Source organism: Palaemon carinicauda, chromosome 7 (genome assembly GCF_036898095.1).
Source record: "Palaemon carinicauda isolate YSFRI2023 chromosome 7, ASM3689809v2, whole genome shotgun sequence".
NCBI classification, from domain to species: Eukaryota; Metazoa; Arthropoda; class Malacostraca; order Decapoda; family Palaemonidae; genus Palaemon; species Palaemon carinicauda.
The window spans coordinates 119,548,060-119,572,471 of NC_090731.1; the positions used below are offsets into that span (position 1 = coordinate 119,548,060).

The window sequence follows — 24,412 nt, forward strand, 5'->3', positions numbered from 1 at the left end:
TCCCAACATTCCCTACCCATCCTAACTCTTACCCACATTAACCTAGATGATATCTCCTTCCATTCCACTACTTTACCTGTCATCCATTCACTCAGCAATAAAGCCGCACCTTCTCTTGCTCTTCCCCTTTCAATCCCAGACACTCTACCAGACTTTTCACCAAACATCACTTCACCTTTCCCTTTTATCTTTGTCTCCAAAAAAAAAAAAGCCAATATATCCATCCTTCTATTCCTAAACATACTGTACTTCCAATCTCACATCTTTTACTCTCTAGCGTACTACATCCACGCACATTCAAACACCCCAAAACTAGAGTGCGGGGAGCAGTCACTCTGACCCCAGCTCAACCTCTTTGATGTCTCACAGGATTATAATACAGGAGAGGGGGTTCCCAGCCCCCTCGTCCCATCCCATTTAGTCACCTCTTACGACACGCAGGGATACATTGTCGCTATTCTAATTGTTTTATTATTATTATTATGATTGGCTATGCTATAACCCTACGGAAAAGTGGGATGTTCTAATCCTAAGAGGGCTCCAACAGGGAAAAATAGCCCAGTGAGGAAAACATAAGGAAATTCAAAGAGAAGTAAAGAGAAACTAAAATTAAACATTTTAAGAACATTAAAACTGACCTGTCACACATAGACTATAAAACGATACTTATGTCAGCTTGTTCAACTTAAAAACATTTTCTGTAAGTTTGAACTTTTGAAGGTCCACTGATTCAACACCCAAGTCTCAACACCCCAGTCTACCTGATTAGGAAAATAATTCCACAGCTTGTCATAGCTGGAATAAAACTTTTAGGATACTGTGTAGTATTGAGCCTCATAATGGAGAAGGCATGACTATTAAAATTAACGGCATACTTAATGTTACGAACAGGATGATATTGTCTGGGAATATGGAGAAAGGACGTAAAGAAAGCAAGTGGAATCGGTTAAAAACTGAAAGTACATGGTTAGACTATAAAATTGCAACATGCCATTATTATTATTATTATTATTATTATTATTATTATTATTGAAGTGGCCGCGGGGGCATAAATAATAATAATAATAATAATAATAATAATAATAATAATAATAATAATAATAATAATAATATACTCTATAGCAGTGATTACGGAAAAAAATATGACTAGTGTTTAATACAATGGCAGTGTGCTTATCTACAAGCGATTTTCCTAAGGGCCCGGCCAGACCAAGCGGGGCTAGCGGGAAGGTTAGCGGCAAGAGTTTCCAGCTGATAATTGAAACCTTAGGTATCTTATGTAGGTGGCCAGATAGGAGTCGCGACGCTTCCCGCGACTCCTATCTGGCCACCTACTTAAGATACCTAAGGTTTCAATTATCAGCTGGAACCTCTTGCCGCTAACCTACTCGCTAGCCCCGCTTGGTCTGGCCGAGCCTTAAGATAAAAGATACGTAGCTGTTTTAACTCACAAGTAATCATGCATATAAAAACATAAAGCGGATTTGCTGGTAGATGATGTTCGATTCCCTTGTGGCAGTTTTGGTATTAGGAAACCATGGTTTAGTTTACAAACTGCATGTTTTATGCTCGTCAATTTCTAAGTTTTAATTTTCTTATATATATTTACATACTCATACTACCACGAGAATATCATGACTGTAAAACTTATTTTATGGAAAGCCTAATATTGGAAAACAATCGAACACTTGATACACTCCACGTGAATCGAGTCAGCTGTTATTCTTGTTAATGTTTTGAAACTGCCAGTCTGTCGTCTGTCACATTCACACGCTATGACATTTCATGATTGTTGGTTACCATTTTAGTTGCTGGCCGAAGTCCCAAATAGTCGTTCTCGTTGACACGAAGTGTATTTCTATAGAAAAATAATCAAAGAGGTGATTTATGTTATTAACGAGGTGAGTTGGAGTTTATAAGTAGGGTAAAGTGGGTATCACGAAATGTCCAAATCCTTAACTCTATTCTTTATACTTTCTTAATCTACTTAAATCATTTGAAATTGTTCAAGTATATGGTCGTAATAGTTGACTAATGGGTTTTTGCTTTTGATTGTAATTGCTGACCTGTAAAGCTGCATCCAGTGGAACTTCCCCTTCTGAAATATTCAAACTTGAAACAGATTAACACAATAATGTATTATAAGTGAATTATAACCCCATATATATAAAGAGTAAATATTTATAGTTTGCTCCTGAGGTAGTTGTAAGAAACATTTCGATAAATCTCAATTGTAAGTTAAGCATAACCCAATGAATAGATTAGTATGCATGACATACAAGAGAAAACAGACTTAATTTAATTTTGATGCATCCTAACCTAACCTAGGATGCCTGGTCCTAGTCTAACCTTAAGTGGCATAAATTATATTCCCGCAAGGTTTTTTAGTAATTCTTCTTGAATGGTATGTGTAACTATTCTACTGTTTCGCTTGGCATATGTATTGTCAGATCAATACACTTAGTAGGTGCAGAGCAAAACTCATCCAATCTTTAAACGTTAGTATGGGCCTCAAATATGAATCAACCAGTCTTCTAAATCATCAGGAAATATCCATATTTATTCAATTTACACCATCTTTGGGTTGTTGAATTTTACCTTACCATATTTAGCAAAATTCATTGGGATATATTCAGATTTCTTTCTTCCTTATGCTGCCCAACCTCTTCATTTTTACTTAATGGTGCAACAACAGGGTTTCCCCATAGATGCAACATGGAGCTGGGTGGTCTACCCAGACTCAGCACTGGGTCATATGACCAAAATTCATAATGCCTCAAATTCTGCTTGGATATTATAATAGAAACTTGTGCATTTAACCAATAGGTGGTGTGTGGAAGCCCTGGTCGCTTGTCGTTTAGCTAGTGACAATATGTTTTGGTAATCAGATGGCTCTCTATTATCTCACAATAAATATAGATGTGGATTCTGTTGTCCCATTACGAACCCAACATGGTGCAGTGAATTTTCAAGCTAAGCCATGCCTCTGATACATGGATCATCCCATGATATAGCCAGGGTGTGCTTCTCCTGCAATGCTAAGGACCTTGCCATTGGCTGTAATTCAGGCCCAGATGTTAGTCGCAGACCATCAACGGGCAAATCGTGCCCTTCAGGAAGCCTTTCCAGGTTCCAGACCACATGCTGACAAAGTCCCCGCTTTTGCGGCCCCAGAGAAGGGTGATGTTGTAATGTCCTTGGCGGTTTACAGGTTCTGGAAATGCTTGATGACGTTTGGGATTCATTTTACCAACTTTCCACTGAGGATGTCCTGCACTTTAGACTTAATTGTGTACTGCGCACTGGCTGCTTGGTACTTGGACGCCATAAGGAATGCCTCTACCCTAGAGGCAGCTCTGGATATCATCGGAAACATTGTTTGTTCCAACACCTCCTAAAAACCTTTCACTCTTTATTGTGATATTCTCATATTATGAGAATATTACTTTGGTGAAGCTGAACTAGCTATAAAACTTTAAATAAGGTAGACTAGCCACCACACACTCTCACTCACCGGTGATATGACGTAACTTTTGCTCTTGGCTTGGTGGAGTACGGAACCGCGTCTTGTTCTCCCCCGTCAACCTATAGTTAAAAGTGGTTGTTACTTTGACAAATTTTTTTCTTTTCTGGTGTGCTTGTAGGTATTGCTGTAATCTGGATTTGTCCTGATGCAGAGAGTTACTCTTGCAGTACTTTATGTCAACCATAGAGATGGATCCCCATGCCCTTTGCTCTGCGTGCAGACGTCATGTCTGTTTGCAGTGGTCTCCGTGTAGTGAGTGTAGGAAGTGACCATCCTTCCTGTGGATGTGGTTCGGCAGGTGCTTGAAAAAGAGGTTCAAGAGGGATTCTTTGCCATAGGGGTCTTCCTCGAAGTTGAATAAGTCCCGACTTCTAACTCCGGCGTCTGATTTCCTCTCCGTTCACTGCTTGTTCAGTTTCCTCTGGAGGATGATCAAGCATGAGTGGTGGCCAATTGATCCCCAGACAACCATCTCTTGCCGAGTATCCTGCAGTTTCCTCTAGCGAAGCGTTAGCAGCCTCGGCCGGAGGGTAGTCTCTGTTCACCGACGCTATGCATCAGCTCTGGTTGTCCTTAATAATCTCGGGTCCTCCCATGAAGGAACGACTGGTCGAGGTGCTTCAATTTGGAGGCACAGTAGGAGTGTGCAGCTGCCTCCCCACGGTTTGACCTTGGTCTTCCCCTCTGAGACTTTGTGGGAGTACAGGCACCCTCCAGAGCTTCTCGTGTCTCCATTATTACCACTAACTACTTCTGCTCTTGCACCCATTGCTCTTCCAACTTCGGCCCATGAACAAGAACAGTGGCAGCCTGGCACCCTTTGAGATGACCAGGTGGGTGAACCTTGTGAGGCAAGCCCAGAAGATGATCACCGCCAGTCTTCAAATTTAAAGCTTGCCGATTGTGCTGCCCACCCTCAGACTGAGTTCACTCAGCGTGCTGAGGTCCCGCAGTGCGTGAAACATTAAGTTTCTCCTCCTGGTGTTAAGCAACTCTCTCATTTTTGAGTGAGGGCTTCCTCACCCGAGTTGTCTCCCCCTCAGGGTATGAGGAAACGAGAACTGGACTCTTCCAGGCATCAGTGCAGCTCCTTGGAGCGTTGTTCTTTGAAGCAAGATGATGAGCTGGTAGGGAGACTGCTCGGAGTTTCCGCCCCTTGCCGTCGTGTCTGTAGGACACCTCAGTATGCTTGATATTTTGTGAGGCGAGGTCCTTCGGATCCTGCGCCCCAGCTTTTTTCTCCTAATGGGAAAGAGTAGCGATCATGTGCTTGTGTAACCACAGTTGTGCATGTGCGCTTTGCTGGTCCCACTACTTTGGTAGCACGCCCATGAGCCCCTATTTGCGAGCTCTCACATGTGTATCCTACCATGGGAGCTTATGCACACTCGCCTTTGCTCAGGGCAGGTCTCGCTAATGAATACGAGCGCTCAATTATTTGTCTTCGTCTTACATGGGGTTCGGCCAGAGCCGGAAACCAGCATGCACACTCTTGTAGTTCCTCTGCAGGTGTTCCTTCATTTGCGAAGGATACCTCCTGGTTTTCAGAGTTGGTGCAAACAGTTCAGATCAGCCCCACTTCCGCATGCAGTACCCATTCCAGGTACTCTTTTTACAGTATACCACTCGAAACGTCAAAATCCCCTGGGACTATTAGTAACCCTAGGTGTAAGAGCTCTGTTACCAGGCAGGCTACCATTTTGCCAACACCTTGTCCTCTTTCTTTACAGTGGTCCTCCAGGTATCAGCGATACCTGACTTCCAAGATCTCCAAGACCAATCTTAACCCTTAGGGGGAAAGATTGGGCATTATTCCAATTAATCCCAGGAAGAAGAGAAAAGGGCTATAGCAAACAACATCTTCCCAGAGGATACTTGACATCCAAGAACTAGCAGGGGCTCGAGATCTCGTTAGTGGGCTACTATCACTATCATCGATAGATTTTGTCCAGACTGAACTTTCCACTTCTCCCTTGGAGTTGGTTGACAGTTTCTCTGTACCTACGAAAGTTTCGCGACCGATGTAGGATACAAGGAAGGAGTTAACATCACTCCTTATAGCCTTTTCAGTTCAACTTCACGAGAGAAAGGACACAAAGTCTATTCCCAAGAATGTAGGTAGTAGGTTGGCCAGGGTACCAGCCACCCGTTGAAATAGTACCACTAGAGAGTTATTAGGTCTTTTGACTGGCCAGACAGTACTACATTGGATCTTTCTCTCTGGTTACGGTTCATTTTCCTTTTGCCTACACACTCACACCGAATAGTCTGGTCTATTCTTTACATATTTTCCTCTGTCTTCATACACCTGACAAAAACTGAGATTACCAAACAATTCTTCTTACTGCGCTGTAATTTTCAGTGGTCACTTTCCTCTTTGTAAGGGTAGAAGAGACTTCAGCTATGGTAAGCAGCTCTTCTAGGAGAAGGACACTCCAAAATCAAACCATTGTTCTCTAATTTTCGGTAGTGCCATAGCCTCTGTACCATGGTCTTCCACTGTCTTGGGTTAGAGTTCTCCTGCTTAAGGGTACACTCGGGCACACTGTTCTATCTCATATCTTATTTCTCTTCCTCTTGTTTTGTTGAAGATTTGTAGTTTATAAAGTGATATTTATTTTATTATTGTTGCTCTTCTAAAATAATTTTTGTTCCGTAACCGAAATATAAACCACGCTATTTAATTAGGGTATTACTTTCGGCGTAGCTGAAAGGACGAGCCATTAGAATTTTAACGAGGGTTTACTACCCCCTCGCTAGTTACTAGCGAGGGGGTAGGGGAGGGGTAGCTAGCTATCCCTCCCCAACTCACACAGCGGTGACTAGCTCACTTTACTTTTGGCTCGGGTGATGAGCAGACGTGTCTGCTCCCACCCTCGCTTTGACAGCCATTAATGCTTTTTGTCCTTTACTTACTTTTTCTTATACTTATTATATATATATAAACATTCTTTATGTTTATGTATATATTTGTGTATAGAAATGTAGTAAGTTTTCTTTTCAGTGTTTGTGCTGTGTGTGTAGTGTAGGACAACGACACCGGCGTAGTGCTAGGCCACCACGGTTTCACGTCATGGGGTGCGGCCTCTCCCTCGTGGTCCTTCGGTCGTTCCTTCGGCTTCCGATAATTTGGCCGCCGTGGAGAATCGTCATCGCTGGACTTTCTTCATTCATCTGTTTTCTTCGCTGTTCCTCCTTTCCTACGGGGAACTTGGATTTTCAGCGAAGGGAATGTTGGAGTTTAGATTGACTACGGTCTCTCTCTCTACTCGAGGTCGTTCACCCTTTACTACTACTACGTACTATTACGGAAGCTTCTTTCCCGTGCGGGTTGGGTTGCTATTCCGTTTATTTGTCTCAATTATCTTTAATGAAATCTAATGGTATTTTTAACTGGTCAGCATTCTGTGGAGAACGCTTCCCTTCGGGGATCAGTGGTTCTTATATTTGTGAACATTCTTAGATGAATTACATAATTATAATTCTGTTTTTGTTACAGTTCTCCGCCATCCCCCTTCTCCCGTGAATGTCAGTGGGGGAGGGGGCGCATACTTAATTTGTAATTCTTATTTGTTCCGTAACCGAAAATACAGACCACGCTATTTACATGGGGTATTACTTTCGGCGTAGCTGAAATGACGAGCCATTAGATTTTTAACGAGGGTTTACTACCCCCTCGCAAGTTAGCGAGGGGGTAGGAGAGGGGTAGCTAGCTACCCCTCCCCCCCTCACACACCGGTGAACTGATTCACTTCACTTTTGGCTCGGGTGATGGTCAGATGTGTCTACCTCACCCTCGCATTTTGACAGCCTTAATCTTTTTTGCTTTTTCTTTCAGAGTGTGTTCGGAAGTTGGCCTCTACCTCTATCATGCGGAAATGCCCTGGCTTACCCGACCGCCCTTGTGGGACTTTCATGTCGGCGGTCGAGACGGACCCTCACACCTTGTGTCCGTACTGCAGAGGTCAACGGTGTGATAGAGAAAATGTTTGCAAGGAGTGGTCTATCGCCCAGTGGGAGAGGTTTTCCCGGTGACGGAAGAAGTCTAAGCGGGATCTTTCTCCTTCAAGGGTTGCCTTGAAGAAGGAAAGTTCCAAGGACTCTTCTTCCGCTGCCTGAACCTCCTCCGAAGCTCCCACTCGATCGGTCTCTCGTGAGAGGCCAGCGAGTGGTAGCGTAGGCCATTCTTTTGTTGACCAACCTCGGGGTTCGGGAGAGGGCGTTGCTTCCCATAGCGAGGCAGTTCCTCCTTCTCCTCCGGGGGAGGATATTGATAACTCTCTTACTAATGATGATTTATTGCAGCTTTGGGCTTCCTTGCGGCTTAAGGGTTCGTCCTCCAGGGAAGCCCTGTTTGACTTGATCCAGTTGGGAGCAGCTGTCAAACAGTCGCCGGTGATAGCGGAGGTAGATCCTCTGTCCATCGTCGACGTTGTTGTGGCAGAGGCTTCCGATGGGTCAGGTCAAACCCCTGCCTTGGTTGCTGATGTAGCTGAAGGCTCAGTTCCCCCCTCCGAACATCCTTCGAGGGAGGAGCTGAGTCCAACGGTCTCTCCTGTGGGTGATTCTCCCCCTCGGGGGAGTTCACTGACAGAGACTCCTCTTCGGAGGACCGACGATGGTGTGCCTGCTCCTAGAGGTCGTCTTCGCCGCAAGGCTCGCCCTCCTCTCCGCCGTAGAGGCTTTCCTTCTCCCTACAAGGGAGTTAGGAGGCGCTTCTTCGGTTCTTCACCCTCGACGTCCCCCGCAGAGGTTCCTCCTTGACGTGAGTTGACCGTTGCAGCTGCATCTCTGGACCTCTCTGCAGATCGTTCGCGATCTCCAACGCCTGCCAGACCTGTGGACCTGCCTTCTCCGTTCCTGGAAGCTGACGCGATGTGGGCACCCACGCACCCCGTTTTCCAACGGCCTCCGGTCCCTTCGGAGCATAAGGACGTGTCTCACAATGTGAGCAAGTCTTCAGCGCTAGGTTTCACCTGCGCGCCCACGTTCTCCTGCACGCAAGCGCTCTCCTGCTGTTGCTGAGGACCTTCCTGCGCGCCAGTGATCTCCTGCAGCAGAGGCAGAGTCATCTCGTCAGCGCTCTCCTGCTCGTCACCGTGCTCCTGTTCGCCAGCGCTCTCCTGCTCGCAAGCGCTCGCCTACGCGCCAGCGTTCTCCTGTGCACCAGCGATCTCCTACTCACCAGCGCACATCTGCGCGCCCTGTTACGCGCCAGGCGCGCCCACGATCTCCAGCTCGCCAGCGATCTTCTCCTGCGCGTCATCGCGCGCCCTCGTTCGCCCGCGCGCCCACGATCCCCGGATCTGGGCACAGGCAAGAAGATTTTTCCTTCTCCTTCTCGCCCGCGATCACCTGCACACCCTCGGATCTTGCCCACGCGTCAGCCCTCGCCTTTGCGCCCTTCCAGAGCTGGATGAGATGCTACACGCCCACGCGCTCAGGGAGTCTCTCCTGCACGCGCCCACGAGTAGCCCCCGGTACGCTCCTCTACTCCTGCTGGCCCTGCGCCCCAGCCGCCTGCTCCAGACCGCGCGCCAGCGATCTCCTGCGCGATCTGTCGCCTGCGTGCAACGTATCCTTCAGCGCGCACACGATCCTGGTCGCCGAAGGTCTCCTACGCGCCCACGCGCTATCTCTCCTGAGCACGATCGCCATACGCGCCATCGCTTGCCAACGCGCCGACGCTCGCCTGCGTGTCATCGCTCGCTTGTGCGCCATCGCTCGCCTGTGCGCCATCGCTCGCCAACGCTTGCCCTTACGGCCGCGTGCGTCCATGCGGACCCTCGCCCGCGCGCCCACGCGTCCCTTCGCTCACAAGCCCCCTCGCTCGCGCTCCCGCGCCTTCATCTCCGCGCGCGAACCCGCGATTTGTCCATCGCGCGAGCGCCAGCGCGACCCCAAGTGCGATTCTTGACGGGTTTCGCAGCGCGAGCAGCCAAGCGAGTCTCCAGGACCGCGCACAACCAGGTCATCTTCTTCACGATTCCCCCCTCCCCCCCCCGCATGCGCAGGACAGCACGCTCGCAGGAGGAGGGGAAGTCTTCAAAGAGGGGTAGGCACCATTCTTCTTCTTCCTTTCAGGCTGGCCCTGTGGTGTCTACTCCAAAGAATTGCCCGATCCCCTTCCCTCCAGTGGGATTCTCTGACACTGCTTCCGTCAGTCGTCAGCCTTGGTTTGGGTCCCTTATCAGAGCTGTCATCCAGGCTGTTAAGCCTGCCTTCACTGATTTGGGCCTCAGACCAGCGTCCCCATTGAAGAGGAAGAGAGGAGTGGAATTCCTGGTGACTTCTCCTAGGGTTAAACTGGCCCCCAAGAAGCCCGTAAGGAAGGCTCCTTCCCCCCCTCAGACATTCTCTCCTTCTCCTGTGGACGAAGCTTTCCCATCCTCAGGAGAATCTACCGAGGTGAGACCTTCTGCCACCGCACCAATGGGAGAGACCCCACCACGAGTAGGAGAATCGTCGCGTACTGGGGCGGAGAAGAGTCCTCAGGCTTCTTTGCTGGAGTCCTGCATCCCTCCTAGAAGGGAACCGAAGGACTCGAAGACCGTCCCGAAGTCTTCTTGAAGGATTCGACCAGAGCCAGCAAGACCCCAGGAGAATGTCCACGTGTCCCCCCAAGTAGAGCAGTTGGGGACAGGAGACTTTGCTGCCAATTCACCAGGAGGAGAGCAGCTTGATTCAGAGCTCGCCTTCTGGCAGGTCCTGACTTTGATGAGGCATCTCAACAAGTTCAAGGACCCCGAGACCGCCCCTCGTGAAGGCAAGGATACAGTCCTGGACCAAGTCTATGGCACTCAAAAACCCTCTAAGGCCAGCGTGGCTCTGCCTTGGTCCCAAGGGGTGAAGAGTGGCAGAGATAAGGTTGAGGGCCAGCTTGTGGAACTCGCCTTTTCCAGCCGTTCCTCTGCTGGTATCAAGCTCCTCCCACCTCCTCGTGTCCAACAGAGGAGGTACTTCGAGATCATGGAGGAGCCTTGTTTAGCTCTTCCTCTTCACCACTCCGTGGAAGAGCTTACCAGGGGAGTCTCTCTTGAGAGACTCTCCAACCGGCAGGTGACATTCTCGGCAACGGAGATCCTGAGTCAGGAGAAGGTCGCAAAGTGTGCCATGCAGGCCACTTCGGGGCTAGGGTCTCTGGGCATCCTGTTGCGTTCCGAGGATCTTTCCAAGAAAAGCACCAGGAAGGCCCTGGAGACCTTCCTCCTCTCGGGCACACGTACCATCGAGTTTCTGGCCCACCAAGTTTCGAACTTGTGGGCAAACTTGATCTTGAAACGTCGTGATGCGGTGACCGAGAGGTTCCACGCGAAGGTCCCAGCCGTGGATGTCTGCAAGCTCAGACACTCTTCCATTCTAGGAAAGAGCCTGTTTGAGCCCAAGGATGTGGAACAAGCAGCTGAGAGGTGGAGGAAATCGAACCACGATTCTCTCCTCCAAAGGGCTCTTACATCTAAGCCCTACAAACCTCCAGCACCCCAACAACCTCGCCAGTCCAAGTTGACAAAACCGGCTCTGGCAGCAAAGACGAAGGTGTCCAAACAGCAGCCCTTTCCTGTCAAAGACAAGAAGGGCGGAAAGTCCTCCAGGGGAGGCAAGAATCCTAGAGGGAGCGGCCGAGGCCGCAAATGCTAGGATTGGCAATCTCCCTGCATGTCCACCAGTGGGGGGATGCCTACAAAGTTGCTCGTTCAGGTGGCAGCAACTTGGGGCCGATTCCTGGACGATCTCCGTGATCAGTCAGGGATATCACGTCCCGTTCACAACATCTCTTCCTCCCCTGACAGCGAATCCAGTGTCGTTGGGCTCCTATGCCATGGGATCGGTAAAGGGGCTAGCCCTTCGGGCAGAAGTCGAAACCATGCTCAAGAAGGATGCTCTCCAGGAGGTCGTCGACGGCTCCCCAGGTTTCTTCAGTCGACTCTTTCTTGTAAAGAAGGCGTCTGGAGGCTGGAGACCCGTCATCGACCTCTCAGCCCTGAACAAGCTTGTCAAACAAACTCCGTTCAGCATGGAGACAGCAGACACAGTCAGACTTGCAGTGAGACCGCAAGACTTCATGTGTACACTGGATCTGAAGGACGCGTACTTCCAGATCCCAATCCATCCGTCTTCCAGGAAGTACTTGAGATTCAGCCTAGACAACAAGATCTACTAGTTCAAGGTGCTGTGTTCCGGTCTCTCCACAGCACCGCAGGTTTTCACCAGAGTGTTCACCCTGATATCTTCGTGGGCACACAGGATCGGCATCCGTCTCCTCCATTATCTGGACGACTGGCTGATCCTGGCAGACTCGGAGTCGACCCTTCTTCGACACCGAGACAAGCTTCTGGGACTTTGCCAAGATCTAGGGATCATGGTAAATCTCGAGAAGTCTTCTTTGCTTCCATCTCAACGACTGGTATATCTAGGCATGATTTTGGACACCAATTTCCACAAAGCCTTTCCATCAGACGACAGGATAGCAAGGCTGAAGAGGGTCGCCGATCCTTTCCTCAGACGAGAAGAGGTTCCAGCCCAATCGTGGTTACGTCTCCTAGGTCACCTTTCCTCCCTAGCCCGTCTGGTTCCAAACGGCCACCTCAGGATGAGATCCCTGCAATGGCGGCTCAAGTCCCGGTGGAATCAAGGCCACGATTCCCCGGACATCCTGGTCCCTATGGGTCCTACGGAACGGACGGACCTTCAGTGGTGGGTGACGGACGAAAACCTTCGAAAGGGAGTGGATCTTCTCGTCCTCCCCCTGGATTTGATGCTGTTCTCGGACGCTTCAAAAGAAGGGTGGGGGCCCCATGTTCTGAACCACAGGATCTCAGACCTATGGTCAGAATCAGAAAAGTGCCTCCACATAAATCTGCTAGAAATGAAGGCCGTATATCTGACACTTCAACAGTTCCAACGGATCCTGTCGGGTTACTCCGTGGTGGTGATGAGCGACAACACCACGGTGGTGGCTTACATCAACAAGCAGGGAGGTACCTTTTCACAACAGCTATCCCATCCAGTAGAGGTACTGAGATGGACCGAAGTCCACTAGATTCCACTATCGGCTCGCTTCATTCCGGGCAAGAGGAATGTGCTCGCCGACAGTCTGAGCAGAGCATCGCAGATAGTGAGTACCGAGTGGTCTTTGGATCCTCTAGTAGCCAGCAAAGTCCTGACTTTGTGGGGTTCCCTGATGGTGGACCTGTTCGCGACAGCCTTGAACTTCAAGCTTCCGCTGTACTGTTCCCCAGTCCCGGACCCCAAGGCACTCTGGCAAGATGCCTTCCAACACCGGTGGGACAGCATTGACGTCTACGCCTTTCCACCGTCCTGTCTGATGAGAAGGGTGCTCAACAAGACCAGACTATCCGTTAACCTGTCAATGACTCTAATAGCTCCGCTATGGCATCATGCAGAGTGGTTCCCGGACCTTCTGCTGCTCCTGACGGAACTCCCGATAGAGCTTCCTCCACGACATGAGCTACTCAAGCAACCACACTGCAACATCTTCCACAAAGCTGTAGCATTGCTTCGGCTTCACGCCTGGAGACTGTCCAGCATCTCCTCACAGAGAGAGGCTTTTCGCAACAAGTTGCGGAGAGGATGTCTCGACACTTGCAAAAGTCATCTGCAGGGGTCTACCAGGTGAAGTGGAGAGTCTTCTGTGGTTGGTGTCATGGAAGGGGTATCTCTCCCCTCGATGCCACTATTCCAGCAATAGCGGAGTTTCTTATGTATTTGCGGGAAGAAATGCGCCTTTCGGTCTCGGCGGTGAAAGGCTATCGCTCAGCCTTAAGCCTGGCCTTCAGGCTGAAAGGAATGGACATTTCCTCCTCGCTGGAACTTTCCCTACTCATACGAAGCTAGGAGCTTACCTGCCCTCAGTTGGAAGTGAGACCTCCTCCAGGGAACGTGGTTCGTGTCCTCAGGTCTCTTAAGAGACCTCCGTTTAAACCATTACGCCAGGCTTCTGATCGTCACCTGACTTAGAAGACGGTGTTCCTGCTCGATTTGGCCTCGGCCAAGCGAGTCAGTGAACTTCATGGTCTCTCGTACGACGTCGCCCATTCAAGGGGATGGGGGGAGGTAACGTTCGGGTTCGTCCCTGAGTTTGTTGCTAAGACTCAGAATCCTGGAGTTCCGGACCCATGGTTCGACGCCTTCAGGATTTCGAGTCTCCGTTCTGTAACAGATGACCCAGACCATCTCCTACTGTGCCCAGTAAGGAGTCTGAGGCTCTATCTGAAGAGAACAGCTGCAGTTCGTCCTCGAGTGCAAGCCCTGTTTGTGAGCACGGGGAGGACGAAGAGGAGGGTCACTAAGAACACCATCTCAGCTTGGATTCACAGGGTCATCCACCATTCCCTGAATCTAGACCCTCCTCCGTCACGTCGCCTGAGAGCACACGATGTCAGGGGCATCGCTACGTCCCTGGCATTCAAGAGAAATTTCTCAGTGACGCAGGTTCTACAAGCTGGGGTCTGGAAGCGTCAAACGACCTTCACAGCCCACTACCTGCAGGACGTGACCCACAGAAGGCTCGATACGTTCTCTATCGGCCCTGTGGTGGCTGCACAACAGCTGGTCTAACCTCAGGCTCCTTAATGGACAAGTAGCAGAAGGTTGAGGGCATTGTTACCCAGTTTTAGTCTGCATGAATGAAAAAGTATGTCTGGCCCTTACTCTTTTCTTCATCCTCCCCTCTCTTGGGGAAAGCAGCATCCTGGGTTCTCTGCACAGCTGACCTCAAACCACTGCAGGTAAACCATGCTTCCTTGTGTTCCGAGTATTAATATAATACTGTCGCGTCCCCCATACCCTGACGAGGTGGTATTGGGAACGTCCTAGCCTAGATTTCCATCTAAAGGACTTCAGGTCAACTTCCTAGGACGAGTCACACTTCTTTCCTTCACACACTAGCTTATGTAGGCCGCACGTTCCTAGCGGAGCGAGGAACTTGCGTGGTGCAGGGACTCCTTATCTCGAGTGCTACACACTCGGATACTGAGTCCCCGGGCAAAGCCAAAGCCAGTAAGGATGGGACTTACCACCCTACCTAAGGGTTGAGTCACCCCATGTAAATAGCGTGGTTTGTATTTCGGTTACGGAACAAATGACATATTCGGAGATACAGTAATTTGTATTTTTCCTAACCATACAAACCTTAGCTATTTACACATACTTGCCCGCCAGCCCTGTCCCCCGTGAAGTCCTACCTCTAAGCGAAGTGAATCAGTTCACCGGTGTGTGAGGGGGGAGGGGTAGCTAGCTACCTCTCTCCTACCCCTCGCTAACTAGCGAGGGGGTAGTAAACCCTCGTTAAAAATCTAATGGCTCGTCATTTCAGCTATGCCGAAAGTAATACCCCATGTAAATAGCTAAGGTTTGTATGGTTAGGAAAAATACAAATTATCTCCGAATTTGTCATGTTTTTGACCCTTGCTTGTTTGATCTCTCTCTGGATATTCCAAAATGGCCGACCCTTCCCCTGTGTATAGAAATTGTGTTAAAGGCTGTAAGACTCGCCTTCGAAAGGCTTCCACCGACCCCCACTCTATTTGTAACAAATGTAGAGGTAAGATATGTCAGTTAGGGGATCGATGTGATGAGTGTGTAATTTTATCAGATACCGAGTGGCTCAAGTATGAAAAGTACACTCGTAAGTTTTAGAGAGAGATAGGGTTAGAAGAAGCTCTTCTCACTCTCGAGAATTTTCCTCTCCCCATATCCCTGAACCTTTTCCTTCCCCTGTAGTGGTAGTTTCTGAACCCCCTACTAGCCTTCACTGATGGACATGATGAAGGCGATTCATGCTCTTGGTGCCAAGGTCGAATCGCTTGCTACGGATAGGAATCAGCTCATGTCCGATGTTAAATTGTTAAAAAGTGCCAGTGTTAGTGAAAAAAGTGCGAAAAATGTGTTCAGTGTTGCGGAGGGTTCGTCTGTTTGTACTTGCCGTTCACCCAGTCCTAGACCTCTTTCAAGCTCCCCAACCACTGGGAGAAGGAATGTCAAACGACGAAAGGGAACGATAGGTTTTAACCCACGAACAGATGTTCCCTCACGAGTTGCGGTTGACGTTGCTCGTCACGATCGCCCTTATCTTGGGAGAGGTGAGACTAAGTTCTCCTCACCCTCCGAAGACGTTAACGTCAGTAAGAAATCCTGGCGTCAGGATTCCAGACCTCTCAAGAGGAAATTGGTTCCTTCAGAACAAAGTCAACGTCCTGGTTGCAGCCACTGGAGCAGTCCAGAACGTCCACCTTCATCGGAGGAAGGTTCGCCTGCCAAACGTTCCTTTATAATGTTTGGTATTGTTGCTCCGGAGACTCCTTCACAGGGTCACGGTTCTGTAGTTTCGTCTGGACGTTCCAGACGTGACGTGAGTGCTGCTGCTCCCGTTGTCCTCACTGACGTTGCGGAACGGACGTTTCCGAAGTCACGTCCTGATCCTCGTGTTCTGGATCCTAATTTTAGCATGCTGCAGGACATGCAGTCGAAATTGTCCACTTTAATGCAGTCTTACCGTCCAGCTCCTGATCGACAGGAACCCTCGCATGCGGAGCGTCACGGTTCTGATAAGCGTGACCCTTCTCATCAGACTTCTAAGTGTGAAGTTTCACGTCACGCTGACGTGACCCCTTGTATTCGGCATGCTGTCAAACGTGACGCCGATTGTCAGCTTCGACGTGATGTTGAACGTCAGTCGATGCAGTCCCGACATGGCGTCGACCTTCATCCTCTGCCTGTTACTCATCGGCAGGTTGATGCAAGCTGTCAAGCTATTCCATCCCGACATCGTGTTGATTCACTACCTCGCAAAAACATCGAGCTTCCGGATGAAGTTTATTCTTAGGAGGAAGCGGATGATCCCCTTTCCACAGCTGTACCTTTGGGTATCTTGTCTGAAGAAGAGGAACCTAGATCTGCTCAACAATCTTTGGATTTTAAGAAGATCATGACTTTTTAAGGAAGTTTTTCCTTCGCATTTTGTTCATGCTCCTCCACGCTCACCTCCTTCAGAATTCACCTTAGGGTTGGCTGCTACAGCTCCCTCTTTTACTAAATTGGTGCTCTCTCGGTTGTCTAAGAGAGCTTTGCGTTTGCTGGGAGAATGGTTGCAGACCAAAAGTAGTCTTGGCAAGTCAACCTTTGCCTTCCCTCCAGCTAAACTTGCTTCTCGTTCGAGCGTCGGGTATGACACAGGAGAAGTACTCGGCTTGGGAGTACCTGCCTCTGCCTAGGGGGACTTCTCAAGCCTGGTAGACTCTCCTCGTCGTCTAGCCATGAGACGCTCAAAAGTTTTATGGACTACCTCGGAACTTGACCACCTGCTCAAGGGTGTCTTCCGTGCCTTGAAGTCTTCAACTTGCTTGACTGGTCATTGGGAGCCTTGAGCAAGGAAGTGTCTGCTTTTAATAATGAGTTTGTTGTTCAGATTATGTCCTGTATGGACAAAGCAGTAAAGGATGGATCCAATGAGCTTTCTGCTCTTTTTACTGCGGGTGTTCTTAAGAAGAGAGTCATTGTGCTCTTTCTTAGCTACGGGAGTTACTCCTTGTCAGAAGTCGGAACTTCTTTATGCACCATTCTCTCGTTCGTTTTTTCCCCAAGATCTTGTGAAGGAAATAGCTTCATCCCTTGCCTTAAAGGACACCCATGATCTGGTTTCTAAAACGTCTCGCAAGGCATTACCGTCGTCGTTTTCAAGCAACAAACCGAAGTTGGATATCCCTGCTTCTAAGTTTATTCCTCCCTTTTGTGGTAGAGCCTCCAACAGAGGCAACTCTCGTTCTGATGGAAGACCAGGTAAAAGGAGTTGGGCCAGATCAAGTCGTGGCAGAGTCTGACTGCCCGCAGCTTCAGACAGCAGTAGGGACCAGATTGAAGAATTTCTGGCAGGGTTGGGAGAGAAGAGGAGCAGACCAATGGTCTGTCCTCTTGTTGAAGGAAGGGTACAAAATTCCCTTTGTAAAGAAACCTCCTCTTGTCCAAAAGCCGATAGATCTCTCTCCCAGATACCGAGAGAAAGCAAGAAGACAAGCTTTGCACCTACATGTCCCTCTTGTTAGAGAAGGGAGTTGTGGTGAAAGTTTTAAATCATCAGTCTCCAGGCTTTTACAACCGCCTCTTCCTAGTTCCAAAGAACTCAGGAGGTTGGAGGCCAGTGCTGGACGTGAGCACACTCAATGTGTTCATCCTGAAATCAAAGTTCACTATGGAAACTTCCAAGTCTGTTCTGGCAGCAGTAAGGGAAGGTGACTGGATGGTCTCACTCGATCTCCAGGACGCATACAGTACTTCCATATCCCTATCCATCCGACCTTCCAACATTATCTAAGGTTCGTGTATGGGAAGGAAGTGTTCCAATTTCGAGCTCTTGCTTCGGTCTCAGCACTGCTCCTCTTGTGTTTATGAAGCTCATGCGGAACGTGGCGAGCTTCCTGCATTTGACAGGTGTCAGAGCCTCCCTATACCTAAATGACTGGTTACTCAGGGTGTCATCCTTCAATCGCTGTCTGAAAGATCTCAGATGGACTTTGGCCCTAGCGAAGGATTTGGTCTCCTAGTAAACAAGGAGAAGTCGCAACTGACCCCATCTCAAACTATACTCTATTTGGGGATGGAGTTACGGAGTCTAGTTTTTCGGGCTTTTCCTTCGCCCACAAGACTAGAGCAAGCTCTCTTAAAGATTCGTCTTTATCAGAAAAAGAGCAGTTGCTCTGTAAGGATGTGGATGAGCCTGCTGGGAACACACTCCTCGCTGGAGCAGTTTGTCTCCCTAGGAAGACTCAATCTTCGCCCTCTCCAGTTTCACCTCAACCAGCATTGGGACAAGGAGAAGGGCTTAGAAGCAGTGTCCATTCCACTTCCAGAAACGGTCAAGACTTGCCTGAAATGGTGAGATGTCAATCTCAGACTTCAGGAAGGCCTCTCTCTTGCACACAAAAACCCAGACCATGTGTTGTGCTCAAACGCTTCCAACTCAGGGTGGGGAGCAACACTAGACAGTCTAGAGTGCTCGAGCCTTTGGACTAAAGACCAGGTAAAGCTTCACATCAACCAGAAGGAGCTTCTAGCAGTTCTTTTGGCCCTGCAAAGTTTCGAAAGACTAATTTGAAACAAGGTGGCGCAGGTAAACGCAGACAACACCACAGCGTTAGCCTACATCTCCAAGCAAGGCGGGACCCACTCGCAGTCCCTTTACTTAACTGCAAGGGAACTTCTAGTTGGGTCGAAGGAGAGAAACATCACCTTACTTACAAGATTCATTCAGGGAGAAAGGAACGTGATGGCTGACTGCCTCAGCAGAAGAGGACAAGTCATCCCCACAGAATGGACTCTTCATCAGGAGGTGTGAGAGAAACTATGGCGGATATGGGGACGTCCGTCCATAGACCCGTTCGCAACCTCGATAACGAAGAGGCTTCCAATTTACTGCTCTCCAGTTCTAGATCCAGAGGCGGTCCACATCGATGCGTTCTTACTGGACTGGTCTCACCTGGAAGTGTTTGCGTTTCCCCCCTTCAAAATCCTTTACAAAGTCCTACAGAAGTTCGCCTCTCATGTAGGGCCCAGGTTGACGTTGGTTGCTCCCCTCTGGCCATCAAGGGAATGGTTCACCGAGGTACATCAATGGATGGTGGACATTCCAAGAAGCCTGCCAATGTGGTTGGATCTTCTCCAGCAACCTCACATGAAAAGGTTCCATCAAAGCCTCCACACGCTTCGTCTAACTGCCTTCAGACTTTCGAGAGACTCTCTAGAGCTCGAGGGTTTTCGAAGGAGGCAGCTAGGGCAATTGCCAGAGCAAGGAGATCCTCTACTATCAGGATCTACCAGTCCAAATGGGAGGTATTTCGTGATTGGTGCGAGGTTACCTCTATTTCCTCGTCCTATACCTCTATAGCTCAAATCACTGACTTCCTACTACACCTTAGGAATGAACGTAACTTTTCTGCCTCTACCATTAAAGATTACAGGAGCATGTTAGCTGCAGTGTTCAGACACAGGAACATTGACCTCTCGAACAATAAAGACCTTCAAGATCTTCTCAAGTCTTTCGAGACTTCCAAGGAGCATCGGATAGTGACGCCAGCTTGGAACCTGGATGTTGTCCTTAAATTTCTTATGTCTGAGAAATTTGAACCTTTGCACTTAGCCTCTTTCAAAGATCTTACTCTGAAGACACTTTTCCTAGTAAGTCTTGCTACTGCAAAGAGAGTTAGTGAGGTTCATGCCTTCAGTAAGAACGTCGGCTTCTGTACTAGTAAGGCAGTATGCTCCTTGCAGCTTGGTTTATTGGCCAAGAATGAGCGACCTTTCCATCCATGGCTGAAATCTTTTGAGATTCCCAACCTGTCAGATGTGGTTGGTAACGAGATAGAGAGAGTCATGTGCCCTGTGAGAGCACTTAAATTTTACCTTGACAGAACTAAAAATTTACGAGGCGAATCTGAGTCTTTATGGTATTCGGTCAAGAAGCCCTCCTTACCGATGTCAAAGAACGTCTTATCGTATTTTGTCAGGTTCTTAATTAGAGAGGCTCATGCTCACTGCGGTGAGACTGACCTTCGATTGTTGAAAGTAAAGACTCATGAAGTCAGAGCTGTGGCAACGCCAGTGGCTTTCAAGCAAAATCGATCCCTACAAAGCATTATGGACGCAACCTACTGGAGGAGTAAACCTGTGTTCGCTTCACATTATTTAAAGAATGTCCAGACTCTTTACGAGGACTGCTACACTTTTGGACCATTCATAGCAGCGAGTGCAGTAGTGGGTGAAGGTTTTACCACTACATTCCCCTAATCCTAATACCCTTTTTCTTCTCTTGAAACTATTGTCTTTTTGGTTGTATGTGGAGACTGGGACAGTCTTCCGCAATCATTTGATTTTAGCGGGTGGTCAAACTTGTTTCTTGAGAGCGCCCAGATCAAGGGTATTGGTTGAGGTCCTGTCATGGGGGTGGTCACCCCAGATATGACAGCTCCTAGAGGGCTTTAGGCCCCCTGAGTGGATCGCTGGGCTTCATAAGGATAGCGGACTAATAAGGCAGAGAATCATAAAAGTCAGCTTCCTTATCAGGTACGAACCCTTAAGTTTGTTTTTATCAAAACTCTTGAGTTATATTCCTAAGATGTTTACTGCTGGTCTCTTACCCTCCACCAAGGGTGTCAATCAGCTATATATATATCCACCGGCTAAGTTAAATGTTCAAAAATTATATTTTCATATAAAAAAGGGATTTTGACGAAGGAAAAATCTATTTCTGGGCGAGAGACCTGTGCCGCTCCGTGAAATGCTCCTTTAGCATTTTTTCTAAGGTATATAACTGCTATGTATTACCAGAGAAAAAAGTTGCATAGGAAAGCCAGGGTTGAACCCAGCTCACTCACCTAAATAGGTGTCGGTATATATAACTGGGGCGTGAAAACCACAACCAGAGGTCTCGTGCCATTTAGATATCTCCTCTTCAAATATCCCCGTTACAGCGAGGTGCCGTTCTACACCCACTACTGAATGCTACTAACACCATCTCCAACTATGTCACTCCTTTCATAGCATCTTTAGTGTTATCTCGTACGTTCCCTTGCTTGTTATCTTTTGTGGTTTTTGGTGCTTTTTTGGTACGAGATGTCTGACGTGCAAGCTTCCTCATCCAAGTTAAGTACTAGAACTATGGATTTTGAGTTTTTGGAGGTAGCGATGCCTTTATTTTCTTTATTTTTAAGTGTTAACGTGTTCTCGGGTAGGGCGTCCTGACTCATTACGACGCCATTCTTGGTCTCGCTACCTCCAATCTTGTTCTTGACCTTTGCAATTGGTCTTCCATACTAATTGTAACTCGTTTCGAACCTTTTTGCCTTTACTCAATTCCATGTCACATTTCGCGATGCTTTTATTCAGCTTTCGTGATTTCATTTTTACGGGAACGTACTATATCTTAGGTCATGGGATTGCTTGCTACCCTTCTAGGCCTGGTACCTTGAAGACAGTTTTGCACCCTGTCTTGGTGCTTTTATGCTAGGATTGTTGCTCTTATTCATGCCTATTACCCTTATAAGAGTTAGGTCCTTTTTGGTTGGAGAGGGACTCCAGGTTTACAGTTATTTTACGTAGTTATCCTTCTGATCGGCACCTTACACGATCGAGCCTTTGTGTCGTAGTTCCCCCCGCCCAGTTCGGTACATACCCGAGCCTGGTGGGTTAGGCCTACTTCCCTTATTCATTTGTTCTGATGTTCTCCTGCGTCCCTCTCTTACTGCGTTATTTTAGCTTTATTTTGTATGCCACATAACCTAGTTATATATTCCTGTTTCGTTATTTTACCAGTTAGTTATGATCATTCGTTTATGTTGGTATCGCATGGATCTGTGTTGACTAGGTTGGTACTCCTGTCTGCTCGCGGACCCACGTGACCACCTCGTACCCCTCCCTGGCTTGTTCTCGCTAGTTACCCCTCGTGTGGTGCATCCCCCCACATGCCCTCATATAGAAATAAATTTGTTCTGTAACTGACATACGAACCACGCTATTTAATAGGGGTTATTACTTTCGGCGTAGCTGAAATGTCGAGCCATTAGAATTTTAACGAGGGTTTACTACCCCACCGCTAGTTAGCGGGGGTTAGGGAGGGTAGCTTGCTACCCCCCCCCCACACACACACCTGTGTTTGAGCTCACTTTGCTCTCGGCTCGGGTGGTAGTCGGACGTGTCCGCTCTCACCCTCGCCTCTTTGGCAGCCATTAATGCTTTTTGCTTTTGCTTTTTCTTCTACAGGTGTGTCTGAAGTTGGCCTCTACAATCATGCGAAAGTGTCCTGGATTACCTGACCGCCCTTGTGGCACGTTTATGTCGGCGGTTGATATGGACCCTCACACCCTTTGCCCTTATTGTAGGGGCCAGTGGTGTGATAGAGATAATAAGTGTGGTGAGTGTAGGGAGTGGTCTACCTCCCAGTGGGAGAGGTTTTCTCGGCGACGGAAGAAGAAGTCCAGACGAGATATTTCTCCTTCGAAGGTTTCTTTGAAAGGAGAAAATCCCAAGGGCTCTTCTTCCGTTGCTCAAACCTCCTCCGAAGTTACTTTGTTATTAGTAACGGTTTATTTTCTTTCAGAGCTCCCAATCTTCTAAGACCTCTGCCTTGGCAACCCTTAAGGTCTGGGTCGGCGGGTTCGCCCGCAATGTCAAGGCCAAGAAACCATACGTCTTGTCCGAGGAAATGTGTACCTTGATATATCCCAACGCCAAGACCTCGGCTGCGGTCCCCAAGGACGTGGCGGACCCTATCATCACCAAGATCAATGAAGCTCTGCTCCTGTCTGAGGACCACGAAGTGATGGGGGAAGCAATCGTGGAGGACGTCGTGGCTATCAACCTCGACATCTAACCCATGGCTCTCGACGAGCCGGAGCTAGGTAGGGAGGTAGGTGTGGCAGGTGGGTCCCGGGCTAAGATTCTTCTCCTAAGTCCGTCTTTTTCTACCTCTTCTGCTAATTCTTCTTTTCAGGGGTTCTCGGGGAAGCACGTGGCTGATATCAGGCCACGTCCTGTTGCCCCTAAGATTAAATCTTCATGCAGACCCTTACTGAAGACCCGCAAGTCTTCCAAATCCCCTAAATCAATCAAGACTTCGTCTTCCAGAGTCCCTAAAGACTCAGCTGTTGCTTCTTCTTCCTCTCTTGGGTCGAGAGCAAAGACAGGCTCCAAAACCAAGACCCCGGAGGCTTCCTTTGACCCGGACGCCTTTTCCAGCAAACTACTGGATCAGATCGGTTCCTTGATGACGTCCCTCACTGAGAGGGTACAACACCAGGAGAGTCTCGTTGAGAGCCTCATGCGTCGGGACTGCCGCAACAACAACAATATGTCATCCCGGATGCCTCTAAGCTCCCGGAGTTTGTCAAGAGCAACCCATGGAGAATGGCCTTGCACTCCCCTTTCAAAGATGGCATGTTGACCATCGAGGGATGTGGCACCCGGCCTATTGAGGACTTCGAATTCTACCCGCCGGGTCTCCAGTTCCCCTTCCCCGGTTATGCTCGTCTAACCGAGGAGGCTCTTGTAAGGCTGGATAAAGTTCCCAAGGAAACAGTAATCTATCCGAAGGAACAGGCTCAGTCTACCTGGGTTCGGACCCTGAACGAGTGGGAGTGTGTGAATACCATGCTCACACCCCATAAAAGCTCCTACACGATGTTCGTGGTAGACGAGCAAACCCCCACTCCGTGTGTCACCAAGATGATGGACCTCGCCCATCAAGCTATCAACGAGGACAAGCCATTACCGCAACTGCGGGAAACGGACTTGACTTCACTCCTGTTCCCGGGAGATCACGAGTGCTGGCTTAACGCCCCAGCTACGTTCACGGCGGGCAAGCTAAGTGCTGACTGTGCTTCCACACAGTTTAGCGAACGTCTTCCCAGGCTCCCGGACTCCTTAATCCGCCTCGAGTTCGAAACCCGGACCTGGCTAAGTAGGTCAATTAACTCGGCTACAATGGCAGAAATGACCTCTTTAATGTACGAGGAGGAACCCCTTTTTAAGGTTCTGACAAAAGTCCTTGCTTCAGACCTTGCTGTCTGATGCCTACGACTTCCTTGCAGCCAGACGTCGTTGCCGTAGACACGTCTTCTCTGAGGCCACCATCAGACATGAGCCTAACAAGCTCATTAAAGCCCCGATCTGGGGTCCTGACTTATTCCCGGAGAATCTCGTTAATAACGTCCTCAGCGAGGCTGCCAGAGTCAACCAGAGCCTCAAGGTTCGGTGGGGCCTAGTCCCCAAACGTAAGTTCGAACCACCCAGCACCCAATCTTGGGGTAGGAAGAGGTTAAGGCCTTTCCAATCCTCCTAAAACCGACAGCCACTTCAAATAGTCCAAACCATCCCGGTATC

At 48.7% G+C, this 24,412-nt stretch overlaps 1 protein-coding gene across 2 annotated transcripts in view; it reads left to right on the forward strand.

Annotated features, from left to right (window-relative positions):
* Nucleotides 1–24,412, forward strand: part of LOC137643997 (arylsulfatase B-like) — a 636,333-nt gene that overhangs the window by 281,962 nt on the left and 329,959 nt on the right. The window contains exon 1 of one of the 2 annotated variants that reach the window (XM_068376853.1): nt 1,719–1,901. The exons of the other annotated variant lie outside the window; for it this stretch is intronic. The gene's annotated coding sequence lies outside the window, so the exon portion shown is untranslated. Of the gene's footprint in view, nt 1–1,718; nt 1,902–24,412 lie in introns of those variants that run through there. 2 annotated transcript variants of the gene reach the window in all.